The 14,570-nt window shown below is 38.4% G+C and overlaps 1 long non-coding RNA gene across 1 annotated transcript; it reads right to left on the bottom strand.

The window, feature by feature from the left end:
- Nucleotides 1-185: 185 nt before the first annotated feature.
- Nucleotides 186-14,357, bottom strand: LOC127945367 (uncharacterized). Its single transcript, XR_008150706.1, has 4 exons — nucleotides 13,608-14,357; nucleotides 10,883-10,960; nucleotides 8,699-8,773; nucleotides 186-2,345 (listed from the first exon to the last, which is right to left on the bottom strand). It is a non-coding gene; the product is annotated as an uncharacterized LOC127945367 (long non-coding RNA).
- Between the last annotated feature and the right edge of the window lie 213 nt (nucleotides 14,358-14,570).

The raw sequence follows: 14,570 nt of genomic DNA, 5'->3' as shown, positions 1-14,570 counted from the left end.
TGTTGATCTCTTAGTAGTGAAGCACTGCAGTAAGTTAGGATAGTATGTCTCTTCTGTAGCTTCTACTTGTTTATATACACTGATGCATTATGTAAAAACATCCTATTTTGCATACGTAACTGGAGACATGCCTGTTAAAGACCTGATGCAATCTAGTGCAATATAAATAAGTGCAGCAAAATGGATTTGGATCATTTTTACTTTATTTGTTCAAAATATACAACACATTCAGTCTGTATGTGGTTAAAGCAACATGTACAAACACTTATAGACAAGAAATAATTATATTAAAAAGCCTTCCTAAAACATCCTATCACAGTATTGCAATCATAAATCATATATATACACACATTTTTGGTTGCTTAATACACTGGTATTTCCTGACATATTTAACTTCATAACATCCATGATGTGAAAAAAAAAAAGTGCTTCGGTTTCTTAGCAAAAGATCAAAAATCTAAAAATCAAAAGATGATACAATTGAAACCTTTAGGGCTGGGTTTCTCAACTGGTAAAATCCACCTGAACTACTTAATCAAGGTCTTTGGGATTACTAGAAAAGTACAAGAAGGTGAGTTTGAGAAACCCTGCTTCAGGACAGGCACCAGTCTGGACTAGCTGGAGATGAGATTGTGTAACACAGGTTTTTTTTTTATTTTTATATATATATCTTTTATGAAGGGTCACAAAAGCACTTTTAATTGTAATTTTTGGGGCTGAATCAAAGAAAACAACCAGTATACGGTTAAAACAAACCTCCAGTTAAGAATCCCACTAGTACTCATGAGAGTATCTACTCAACTGTGACACCAGTTTGGGCAAAGTGCGTGGTATGCAAAAAATGCAATATTGCTCATTTGCGCTGTTGACACAGCTTTGTTGGTAGCGATGGAAGTGATTAGTAGTCACTTACTTCCAGTGAAGGCACATTGTGAGAAATCATAACTTCCCTCATGCCTACTTATAAATACTCAAGTAATGGTGATAAAGTTTGTTGCAACACTCCTGAATCCTGTGCTTCCCTGGATTTTAGGGGAATCCCTAAATGTCAAAAATCCAACCAGACAGGTTTTGGAGCATGCATATTAAAAAAGAAAAGGTCCCTAAACTGTTGGTTTTATCATTGCCTGAGTCAAGAGGGTCAAATATGATTGTCTCTATTCTGCTCCTAGTATTGAAATGTGTAACATCTACATAATCAGGTTGAATCTAATTGAATCTCCACATATTATAAATAACATTTCCAATCCTGACTGTAAACAGTCATGCCCTGAGTGACAAGCTTCTGCTTGAAGGGACAATTCAGCTTCTGTCACTTTACCCCCTGAATGCAAACCTGTATAACTTTTTCTTCTGTGTAACCAAAGATGGTTTAATCCAAGTGTTTTTTTGGCCAAACAGTGGAAGTCGATGTTAACCAAAACTGTTTGCTTACTAACATTCATTAAATCATCTTTTGTGTTTCCACACAAAAAGCAAATGACAAGAGTTTTCATTTCTGGGTGGACTATCCCTTTAAGAAGTTCAAGTAGAACAGCATAATAAAATCCATCAGCTGTGGTACAACTCTTTGTAAGAAACCATTGTAAGTGTTAAACAAAATCATTAACTACCCTGTAGAGAACGGACCAGCACAAAACCTAAATTAAATGCATCAGAAGATATCAGGCCTCAGTCACTAATCATCTGTTGCATATTTAAGTGCATAAAGTTCACACACAATTCTTGACAGATTCACATGTTACTTGTTCTTGCTGTAATGAACTCTAAATGAGGGACTATCAAACAAACCTTGCTCTCTAGAGGTGCATTCTCATCCAGAGCAAACTAAGATGGTGCAAAGACTTTGCATTACTGTAACTTATGGATGAATCATGATTTCTGTATGAAAACATTCAGCCACAGCTTTTGCTTATGCACCTACATGTGCATACGCTTATTAAAACCAATAGACAGTACTTGAAACAACAGTACAGGTCTAAAATTTAAGGACACTTCACTGGTACAGCACTTCATTATCTCGCTAAAGATCTAATGCCTCCTTGCATGGAACAAACAACTTGGGTCTATTAGTATGAGGAGACAATGGCAGAAGAGCTTGTGCAAACGATGGTCACCTGAGCAGGTAAGAATGATAAAATGCACATAACTTGGCCATTACACATCACTTTTTGGCAGCAGTCACATTTCATGTCAGTATGGCAGACAGATGGACATGTCGGACAGCTGGACCGATGATTCGAGGAGAAGTATACCCATTTTCTCAGTCTTTTAAACTTGGCTTTAAAATGTAGGTCCAAAATTTCTGTCATCTGTCTGGTCTTCAGTGGATTCATTATAATCATCTATGAAGGAAAGAGGTGAAGGGGTCATGAGCAATAAGCATGTTTGAATCAAAAGCCCATTCAAACCAAGAGTGATAACTGTTTTAGCATCCACACAAACAGATGCTAATATAATAACACTGTTTATTATAAGCATGTGCTGTAGTTCTACTGTCGGTAACTTTACATGGCCGAGCTCCTTAAATCAGGATGGATTTGGATGGATGATGATGGCTATACGATGAAGTCAGTACTTTCACAGCCAATGCACAAAACAGCTGATGTGTGGTTTCTTTGGGTATTGGTGATAGAGGAAACTGTGTCTTGACTTTTTTTTTTTTTTTAGTAACTCAACTCTGTAATGTGTCGAAATCACATCACAAGTGTGAGGAGAAATGGAAACCGCAGCAGTGAAAACACCTCAGTTTTGAATGCACTGGGTGAGTGCACAAAGCTAGCACGCTAAATGAAAAACTAAACTAAACTATTTGAATTCAAACACTGAGATGAAGTACATTGCACTAAAGATGGAACAAATAAATAGAAATCACTGACTCAAATAATTGAGTCATATGTTGAGGACCGTATTTTTGTTAGGGGGTTAATTATAGAAACATCCTACATGAGATTAATCTACCTTAAACACTGGCACAAAGTGAAATGTCTGAATGAAATAAGTGTTGATTAGGACTTTAAATTTAGATCTGCTCATGTTGCATCAAAAATCAAAGGAGTTTAGTTTGGTCACCACTGAAAGGTTGAGGTTTGTTTCAGTGCACAGCCTCACTTACTGAACTCTGCTCTTGCAAATTCTCTAAATACTAAGTGTGGATATGAGATTGCTTTTGCCATCTGTTCAGCTTCAGTGATTATAAAGGGAGTTTTTTTTTTCGAAAGTGGGGAATGTTCTTTGCTCGATTTCTGTATATAATGCCTTCTCAGTTTGAATAACCGTTTTGTTCTTTTTATTAAAATAATCAGTGCTAAGTCCTTATTTTCTAATGCATAAATAGCAATAAACTTATAAATAACTTTTAGTCTGTTTTTTTATTTCCATAAAAAAAACAACTAAGGAGCCAGTGGCTCCTTCAAGAAACAAAATTAGGCGACCCTTTTTTTTAAGTGCCACAGAATAAACACGTTTATTTGTTGTTGATGTTGTTTTAAAACTACACATCTTTTCCAACTTGAACTGTACAGTCTCAAAGAATCATTACGGAGAATCTGTGCCAATATCACAGATCAGCATCACTTGGCCATCAAGCGTGTTTGGGCTCCTAATCAATGCATCCTATAGATGTCACCACATGTCTTCCAGCACACATCCCGTCTGTTTTTCTTCATTAGTAACATTTATATTATATAGGAGATGTTTAATTTTAACTTTAGCTCCTTGCATATTTTCTTATGTAGACAACAGGTTAAGTATACATATGAATATGCAATATAGCGTATGTACAGGTCCTTCTCAAAAAAATTGCATATTGTGATAACAGTTCATTATTTTCCATAATGTAATGATAAAAATTAAACTTTCATATATTTTAGATTCATTGCACACAAACTGAAATATTTCAGATCTTTTATTGTTTTAATACTGATGATTTTGGCATACAGCTCATGAAAACACAAAATTCCTCTCTCAAATTTGCATATCATGAAAAGTTTCTCTAAACCAGCTATTAACCTAGTCATCTGAATCAACTAATTAACTCTAAACACCTGCAAAAGATTCCTGAGGCTTTTAAAAACTCCCAGCCTGGTTCATTACTCAAAACCGCAATCATGGGTAAGACTGCCGACCTGACTGCTGTCCAGAAGGCCATCATTGACACCCTCAAGCGAGAGGGTAAGACACAGACAGAAATTTCTGAACGAATAGACTGTTCCCAGAGTGCTGTATCAAGGCACCTCAGTGGGAAGGAAAAAGTGTGGCAAAAAACGCTGCACAACGAGAAGAGGTGACCGGACCCTGAGGAAGACTGTGGAGAAGGACCGATTCCAGACCTTGGGGGACCTGCGGAAGCAGTGGACTGAGTCTGGAGTAGAAACATCCAGAGCCACCGTGCACAGGCGTGTGCAGGAAATGGGCTACAGAGAAGCAGCACTGGACTGTTGCTCAGTGGTCCAAAATACTTTTTTCAGATGAAAGCAAATTTTGCATGTCATTCGGAAATCATGGTGCCAGAGTCTGGAGGAAGACTGGGGAGAAGGAAATGCCAAAATGCCTGAAGTCCAGTGTCAAGTACCCACAGTCAGTGATGGTCTGGGGTGCCATGTTAGCTGCTGGTGTTGGTCCACTGTGTTTTATCAAGGGCAGGGTCAATGCAGCTAGCAATCAGGAGATTTTGGAGCACTTCATGCTTCCATCTGCTGAAAAGCTTTATGAGATGAAGATTTCGTTTTTCAGCACGACCTGGCACCTGCTCACAGTGCCAAAACCACTGGTAAATGGTTTACTGACCATGGTATTACTGTGCTCAATTGGCCTGCCAACTCTCCTGACCAGAACCCCATAGAGAATCTGTGGGATATTGTGAAGAGTTGAGAGACGCAAGACCCAACACTCTGGATGAGCTTAAGGCCGCTATCGAAGCATCCTGGGCCTCCATAACACCTCAGCAGTGCCACAGGCTGATTGCCTCCATGCCACGCCGCACTGAAGCAGTCATTTCTGCAGAAGGATTGAGTGCATAACTGAACATTATTATTTGAATGTTGACTATTTTATATTAAAAACACTTTTCTTTTATTGGTCGGATGAAATATGCAAATTTTTTGAGATAGGAATTTGGGGTTTTCATGAGCTGTATGCCAAAATCATCAGTATTAAAACAATAAAAGACCTGAAATATTTCAGTTGGTGTGCTATGAATCTAAAATATATGAAAGTTTAATTTTTATCAATACATTATGGAAAATAATGAACCGTTATCACAATTGGCTAATTTTTTTGAGAAGGACCTGTATTGAACACTTTACAGTTATTTTTTCTAGCTGACTGCTGAGCTTTTGGACGCCAAATGTTTTTTTCTGAGGTAAATGTATTGTTACGTTTGCATTGTTTACAAGTTTTACATTTTTACCACAGTTTGAAACACTGAATAAGTGAATACCTGAGACATTTCAATCTCAAAAGAAAAGAACGGGCAAAAAAAATGTTTTTGATCTAATGCAGTGCATCTGACACTGCATATTTTGTGCATCTGCCACATTGGTCACACCTAGGCATGGGACGATAACTGGTTTTAAGGTATTGCGCAGTTTGGAAAATCTACAGGTTTAAAACCACTAAAAATATTTGTTATACATTTCCTACGTTATGCCCAGGTTTGTTTGTTTTTTTATACACGTGTCTGAGGCAGAATTGCAGGACTCCCACAGGCTGTGTGTAGATAAGAGCGTAATGAGTCACATGACCACTCCCACTCCAGCTGGTGCGAGCAGGTCTTTTTAAGGGACTTTCTAAAGGAATGCTCACTTTTTTTTTCATGGAGGCCAAAGCCCTCTCCACTCATATCATTAAAAAGGAAGCTGATGAAAAATGAAACTATCCCTTGACGACTTGAAACATCCTAACTCTGTTGCTCGGCATAACCACACACACACACACACATACACACACACACTCCTTTACTCTCCCGTGCACGCTCTCTCTCCCTCTTTCTCACACACAGAAATGCCAAATGGAGGGCTATAAAATCTGTAACACTCACTTGAAGTAGGCTGTAAAACACCTTGAAAGCTTAACTTTTATTATTTTATTAAATGCTATTTGGCTTGCAGATAACAGGCTAATTAAAAAACTAATTTCCTCCCTCACGTTACTTCACAGAGCGGGGATAGCAGACTAAATATGTATCTGTGATTTAGTACAATTATTACATTTAGCGGGTATCACATCTACACTTTTAAGCATCCTGCCATTGTTTACATCGGTTGAAAATCACGACATTTAAAGCAAACACACTGCTGACTCTCAACTCGCAGACTCTCGAGTGTTGTACGGAGAGAGACCATGTGTGTGTGTGCAAAGCCTGTGTTATAATTTCTGCATCTGCAAATGAGCATTAGTCATCGGAGAGTGTGAGAGGAGGCTCTTCGTGGACATCCACATGCCTCCCATTTTTTGTGACTGTGTGTACTTGTCAGTAGTGCCCGTTGCTTCTTTTCTTACATGTATGTGCACAAATCCTCATACCTCACCGAACCGGTTGTAGTTAACTTAATCATACTTGCTTTATACCTACACAACTGTGCAAAAGTCTAAGGCACAGCAGTAATTTCGTGTTTGGCCAGTTATTTATCTTTTGCTGTAGTGTGTCAGTAGAAAATATCAGTTTACATTTATTTTTTCTGTTTCTTCATGTAATCACGGACAGATTCGATGATGGTGAGATCAGATCACCGTCTGTTGTCAGACTGCTTCTCCATTCAAAAATATCACTAGATTATTAAAATTAATGGCAAAATTAATGTTTGGAAATGTAAACTGATATTTCCTACTGACGTACTACAGCAAAAGATATAAATAACTGGCTTAACCTTTTTGGGGTGAAAATACTAAGACTTTTGCACAGTACTGTCCTTTACAAACGACATTGTTGCTACTTTATAAAGAATGAGCATACAGTCATTCACCGACAGAACTGATAAAAGACAGTGACAGACAGCACTCATTTAATATCCGACTGATTGGCAGAGATACAGTAGAAACATTATGCGTGGTTTTGTATTAAACAATGACCCAGATCATGAAATACATTTATTAGGCTTAGAAGCTTGGGAAATGAGATCATCCAAGGGGCATGTGAAACTTAGGGATGGGTATCGTTAAGGTTTTAACGGTTTTACTACTCTTACCGATACTGCTTAACGGTCCGGTACTTTAACGGTATTCTTATCGGTACTTTGTGTTGTGTTAGGCAGTCGAAAACTTTTTCTCTGTCTGCACATACTTTTGAAAGATGCTTGTTTCCGCCCTTACATGCAAACATTCTGTTGCACTTATGACAACCAGCGTTGTCTGCATCATCTCTAGTGAAGTTTAACCACACTTTGGAACGTTTTGCTGTCTCCGCCATCCTCACTCTTTGTATTAAGCAGGAGTTTTCGTACTGTTAGGGGCCATTCACATATCGCGTATAAAAACGCGTCGAAAACTTAGGTGCGCCGCTTTCAAATTTTTTCCCCCAAAGCCTTCGGGCACTTACGCTCCTGAGGAGTCTGCCGTTGCTAAGCAACCATGACCTGCTCTCTCCACAAAGATGCAGAAATTTCAGCAATGGATAAATGGATTTGCAGCACTAAAAACTGCTTGCAGTAGCTCTGCTACCAAATTAATTTAAAAATCCACATACAGCTATCAGCTGTTCCTTCATCTTGGATGAGCTTTCAACGTTGTTACGGAAAAAGTGAGGAAGTTACATGACCTGCGGTACGCTTGCGGCATTCTGAAAAGTTTAGATGTTATTAACTCGAAGCGGTGCGGAGGAGCCTGGAAAAAACGAGCTCGACGCACCGCGTCGCGTCGCTTCCATTATGAGCTCGCATACCATGTGCCTACATTTGAAATAATGAACTTGAGCACGCAAAAGACGCGATATGTGATTGGCCCCTTATGCATGTGCGTGCGCCGCGCTCGTTCTTGTGTGTGTGTGACTGACAGACAGCTTCCGCGGCGCGCATGAGAGATCTCGCAGATCTCACAGACAAACATCTTAATAATATCGCAAATTAGAAATGTTTGGTAAGATAAATTGTGCACGATAACATTATTAAGCAAATCTCTTCGCCATCGTCATTCTTTATTATTATGCGGGAGTTTTCATATTATGTCATGTCTGTGCGTGCGCCTCGCTCGTTCTTCTTGTGTGTGTGTGACTGACAGACAGCCTCCGCGGCGCGCATGAGAGATCTCGCAGATCTCACAAACAAACGTCTTAATATGATCGCACATCAGAAATGTTTGGTGAGATAAAATGTGCACGATAACATTATTAAGCAAAAAATACATAGTACATTAATTTTTTTCCTCCAGTACCGAAAGCAGAACCGATAGCGTCAGATCTTACTGATACTACGGTCTTTCATAATTTAGCCCCGGGGCCATTTTAATACCGGGTTTCAGTACCCATCCCTAGTGAAACCATGGATTTATTTTAAATATTTGTAAAGTTCTTTAAATGTTATCCATAGCTTTTTGTGGCTTTTTTTTTTTTTTAAGTATCTGGCACCAATACCATTTTAAAAGTATAGATATGGCACCGGTATCGTAAAAAACCCAATAGATACCCAGCCCTGATTTGAGATGCAAAAATTCACATTACCACAATTCTGCAGGTTAATAAAAAGACAATCAATGTGTGTCTCACCTCATCTTCACCATGGACGGACAGAGCTATGGTCAATGAACACTGGTGATGTTTCTTCAACTGAAAGCTTGATTTCTAATAAAACATTACATAGAGAAATTAGTTTTTGACGCAGCGTTTCATGTTTGTGTAGAACAAAGTAGCACTTTGTATTAAATTCATGTAATATTCAAACGGTTACATTTTCATACACACTGCTATCTCCTGTTCATGAACTCCTGATCTATTCAGAAGTATGCTAATGACTTGAAGGGTTTCCTATAGGGATGCACCGAATGTTCGGCAACCGAAATTATTCGGCCGAAAATAGCCAAAAAAGCACTTTCGGTGTTCGGCCGAATAAGTAAAAAGGCCGAATAAATTTTGCCGAACAATGACGTTTTTAATGACGCAATCAAATAACCCGCGTAGAGTGATAGGCGCGCGCTTTATGCAGCAAACATGTCAGCAGTGTGGAAACACTTTAAAAAGTGTCAGATAAAGATGCAAAAACGGCCGTTTGCAGACATTGTTCTGGATTTGGAAAAGCCGCTAGGTGATGGAGACTGTCAGGTGATGCACAGCGCAGGAGATGAAAACAGCTCAGAGAGTAAACTGGCTCGTACTACAGATGAGCCGCGCACAGTCTCGCTGTCTGACATGTTCGATGAGATCCTCCAAGAGAATAACCCATTTGCAAGACAGAGGACAAGCTCGACTGCTCAACAGTTAGATGGGCAGTGTTGTGCCTGAACGCGTTCATTGAACGATAGTTCATGAACTCGTTCATATTTTGGGCGAACGTGAACTGAACATGCTGTATTACTGCCTGATGAACGTTACTGTCAACTCGTTCATTCTGGTGTCTGTGAACGGCACGCTCTCTCAGGTTAACTTCGTTCAATAGGGTGCCAGATTTCTATAGAGCCTTCCTGGCGAAAGCCCGGCTAAAACACACCGTAAACGGGTCTTAATATGTAGCGAAAAAACACCCAATCTGGCAACACCAGCCACCAGTGGCGCACAGTCGTCCGCCGCATGCGCGACGCGTCATCAAAAAAAAAAAAAAAAGGTGACAGCAGCATGTAGCAAGAAGGTGTATGATCATTTAAAAGAATTTTTTATGATGTTTATGACAATGTCGGTGAGAATGGGAGACAAAGCATTAAAGCAACAATGGGGAAATGCTGTCCCCTCAATCCTAATTTTAAACCCTGGTTGGATAAGGATTCAAAATTGGATATTATATGAAGATGAAATCTGACGCATAGCTTCATTGTTAAAACTGATAAAATAATTGCTGTCTGTGATTCTATATGGGCTGTGGCAATAATCAAGGCCGCTTTCCTGACCTGGCGCAGATGGCACGCAGGTAGGCTCCTTGTATGGGAAATTAATTTAAGATTTTATTTATATTTTGGATTATGGTAACACTTTATAAGTAGTTTCTATTTTTAACTTTAACTAACAATGAAAAACCCTTATTAAAAGCATTTATTAATCTTAATGTTAACATTTACTAATACAGTATTAAAATTAAGTATCACATTTGTAATTTCTGAATTAAAAAGTATCAAAAGTGGTAGGCCTATTTGTTAAAATTGTTAATGCACTTATACTAACATGAACTAAATATTTTTTATTATCTTACATTAACGAAGATTAATAAATACCATAACAAATGTATTGCTCATTGTTAGTTAATGCAATAACGTTAACAAACATTATAAAGTGTTACTACCTATATTTTATATGTATTTTGTGAAAATTCTGAACTATTTTCAGTGTAGTAAAATAGTAGGCCTACACTGGGTTTCAACCATTTCATTATCTTGAAGACATTGTTCGTTTTGAAATGAGCAACTGTCAGAAAACTGCAATAAAATGTTCAACTATTCTGCAGGTACTCGTCTGCTCCATGCACAAGCACCAACAGTGAGAGACTGTTTAGTGCTGCATCTCATGTCTATACCTGCAAACTCAGAAGGCCTGAAAAAGGTGACAGATTGGCAAAATAAATGGAAAAAATGCGAAACACCGTGTTCGGTATTCGGCCTTCGGCCTTCGGCCAAGCATTTCATTATTATTCGGCTTCGGCTTCGGCCAAGCATTTCATTATTATTCGGCTTCGGCTTCGGCCAAGAATTTCATTTCGGTGCATCCCTAGTTTCCTACTGATTCTGTGGAAATAGTTCAGACACACACCAGTCTCTTCAGGTCCACGGCAGCACAGGAGTCTCCAGACTCTTCTCAGAGACCTTAGGAGACACTCAAATATCCCACCTGTCATAAGATAAGACATTACTATGTGAGTGAGCTGCAGTGCAGAGAGAGCTTCCACGCAGAATTTGAGGTTTTTTCCATGCAGAGTTTTTTGCTTCGCTCAACTAAAGTAACAACGCATTGTTTGCAGTAAATATGAACATGCATTGACACAAAAATGTACAACACTGACTGGATCTTCACTATAAATAATTCTACATGATAAAAAGAAAGCTATAAAAATATCGGTATCTGTGATCAGATAGTTAGATACAGCTTTCTGTGATCGGAGCGTCCCTAGTTTGCGGTGATTTCAGCGTCTGCCGTCTCACTCAATGATGACCCAAACACATAAACATCATCTCCAGAACTGCTCTGAGAGTCACTTCATGAGCATTTGACTGTTTGATAAGAGTAAAACTAGTGTCATATCACATACCGTATTTTCCGGACTATAAGTCGCACTTTTTTTCAAAGTTTGGCTGGTCCTGCGACTTATAGTCAGGTGCGACTTATTTATCCAAATTAATTTAACATGGACCCAGAGAAATGAACCAAGAGAAAACATTACCGTCTACAGCCGCAAGAGGGCGCTCTACGCTGCCAGAGATGAGCTGAGCAGCATAGAGCGCCCTCTCGCGGCTGGAGACGGTAATGTTTCCTATTCTTGGTCCTAATTAAATGTGACTTATAGTCCAGTGCGACTTATATATGTTTTTTTTTCCTCATCATGATGTATTTTTGGGCTGATGCGACTTATACTCAGGTGCGACTTATAGTCTGAATATGGTACACAGAAGTGTAAAGGTATTTACAGCAACCTGTCAAAATAAAAGTACGGTTTGATTGGTATTAGGGCCGTGCAAAAAACCGAATGCGATTTTCATGCCCATCTCATCAGTTAAGATGCTCCTGTAATTAGAAGTATATCTCCAGCATGGGCGTTCAGATCAGGGTTGCCAGGTTTTCACAACAAATCCTGCCCTGTTGCTTCTTAAAACTAGTCCAAAACTAGTCCAATAGCGTTTCCAGGAGTTTCCTCAATAAAAATTGCTTCCCGGGGTTACAATATACATTTTTTGGAAGGGTTTCCCTAATAAAATTCGCATTTTAGGGGCTAAATATCACGTTATTGCTATTGGGGTTGCTTCAAACCGCGGACATGAAAAACAACCGCAGACTCTGCAACACTGGTTCAGGTGGAGCGGCAGTTACTACACAGAGCCATAGTCTACCGTCAACTAACACAAAATCGCTTTCAAAATCGACAAAGAATCCCCTGCGATTTTAACATCGATTTTGTGTAGATTGTCAGTGAATTACGGCTCTGTGTAGTAAATGCCAACCGGTGTTGCTAAGTCTGTGGTGGTTGTTTTTCATGTCCGAGGGGTCAAAGCGACCCCAATACAAATAACGTGATATTTAGCCCCTAAAATGCCAATGTTACCAAGGCAACTCTGCTAAAAAACGTATATTTTAACCCCGGGAAGCAATTTTTTTTGAGCGATTGGGCTAGTTTTGAGAAGCAACTGGGCAGGATTTGTTGTGAAAACCTGGCAACCCTGATCTGAACGCACGTGCGTTGAAAAAATAAAGTGGATTTCATAGGGCCCTAACCTAGGAAACGATGTAGTGTGCAGCATGTGTGTTAAAGCATACACACTTCCTGCTGTCAGAGACTGATGCTCATTCACAGCTTCTGCGGTTTGTTTAGTTCATCAGCTAGTTTCACAGAGCTAGCTAGAACAGTCTGTTTTGCTACAAATTGGGTTATTATTAAATAAAATTATGTATGTGATAGGAAATTATATATATATCAGTTCAATTGTATCTTTTTTACCCAGACATTGAAAAATAACACATTTTAGAGCTGTAACAACAATACTGTGATACTGTTAAATTGTGATTTTTATTATTTTTTTGCTTAAGGTTATCAAACTGTAAAATCATCACTGTATGCCTGGTAAAGAATATAAAGATTTTTTTTTAATATATGGTTCCAGTACCATATTTAAAAACAATACAGGCATAATCAGAAAAAAAAACAAGCTTTGTGCATTATAGGGAATAATATTAGAATATTTTAAAGTTGCTTCATACCTCTCTCTCAAACAGTATCAAAGTCTGATGAATTTAAGTGTGTACAATATATTAAATATATATATATATATATATACATAAAAAAAATTGTTTCAGTACCATATGGAAAAACAATACAGGTATAATCAAAAAAAACAAGACTTGTGCATTATAGGAAATATAATATTCAGAGATTTTTACAGTTGGTTTGATAAATTTAGATATTGCCGTTTAATTTATTTATATTATTGCATGCTTTAAAAGTTCTAAAATTATTATAAAACAACAAATTGAGCTTTATGCAATTTACTATTGGTTTTATAGCATATTGTCAAGTAGTTTTATTGTTTCATTAATTTGCATATTTGATTTATATATATATATATTTATTTCAAGAAATGAAGCCTTATGAAGCGTAAAGTGCATTTATGCATGTCTATCCGAGTTAGTCTGGGTTCAAATCAAAGAGTTTAATTGATATGAAACCGAGCGTCTGATGAATGTGAAACCTCAAACTAACTTCACAGGCGTAGCCGAAGCGCATCAGATCGGTTTAAACGCACACTGAAGTAAAAAAAGTATTCCTCACCTCTGCTGGTGGCTTCCATACTGGCATGTGGAGTGGCCATCAAGTGTGTTTATGTATCCGTTTTAAAATGTATTCAGACTGGGACAAATACGTCCAGCCTCCCGCTGCAAACTTTAACTCTCATCTGAGTCTACGCAACACCATGCGCAACACTGCGAGACGGGCGGTACCCGCTGTGACGTCAACACGGCGGCTGTGTTGCCGGGTCCGCTTTTTTCATTAAATCAAATTTCAATGTGTATTGTCATTTCTAACATTATCACATAACTTGTTGTCAATATGTTGCAGTGTTTCCGTCTTTACCAGGCCTCATATATACAGCGCTGATAAGTAAATGGTAAACGTCAAATCAACGTCCAGAAAGTTCAAGGACTGCTCAATGTCTGTCTGTTTTAATGTCATACCGTAATGAAAAAAACATTCAATAAGCTCAAATAATTTTTTTTAAATACTTACTTTTCAAAATCCCCCATCTGGCTTAAATTTCGCCCACTGTTGTGACAAGGAAATGAATGAATGAACTTCACTTTCTTTTTTTTTTTCTGCCACTTCCGCCTGGGTTAAATCGCCTTAATCGGCATCTTCTTTTCTTCGCTGTTTTTAGCAATTGGTCCATTGCTCTTGTTAAATCTCCGTTGTTTTAATAAATCCTGCAGGGAGTTATTATGATTTGAACGAACACGTTGCTGTTCCTGCACACGTTTTTGGGTGGCTCTTCTTTGGTTGCCCTTTAGTTGAATGGGAACATGCAGCCTCGCGCCACCACGAGGAGGGAGATATTTAAATCCGAAGCATGCATGAAAAGCAATAAAGCACAAGGAAGATGTAATTTCTCAGAATGAAATAAAAATGACATCAGTCTAAAATAAATGTTAAAACAACCTGAAATTAATGCATTAATCTGTTGGAAAACAGCATGTGAATACAAATAGAGGCCTATGGGGTCTTATTATGAAATAAATG

The sequence above is a fragment of the Carassius gibelio genome, chromosome A3 (genome assembly GCF_023724105.1).
Source record: "Carassius gibelio isolate Cgi1373 ecotype wild population from Czech Republic chromosome A3, carGib1.2-hapl.c, whole genome shotgun sequence".
NCBI lineage: Eukaryota > Metazoa > Chordata > Actinopteri > Cypriniformes > Cyprinidae > Carassius > Carassius gibelio.
This window is presented reverse-complemented; position numbering and strand designations above follow the sequence as displayed.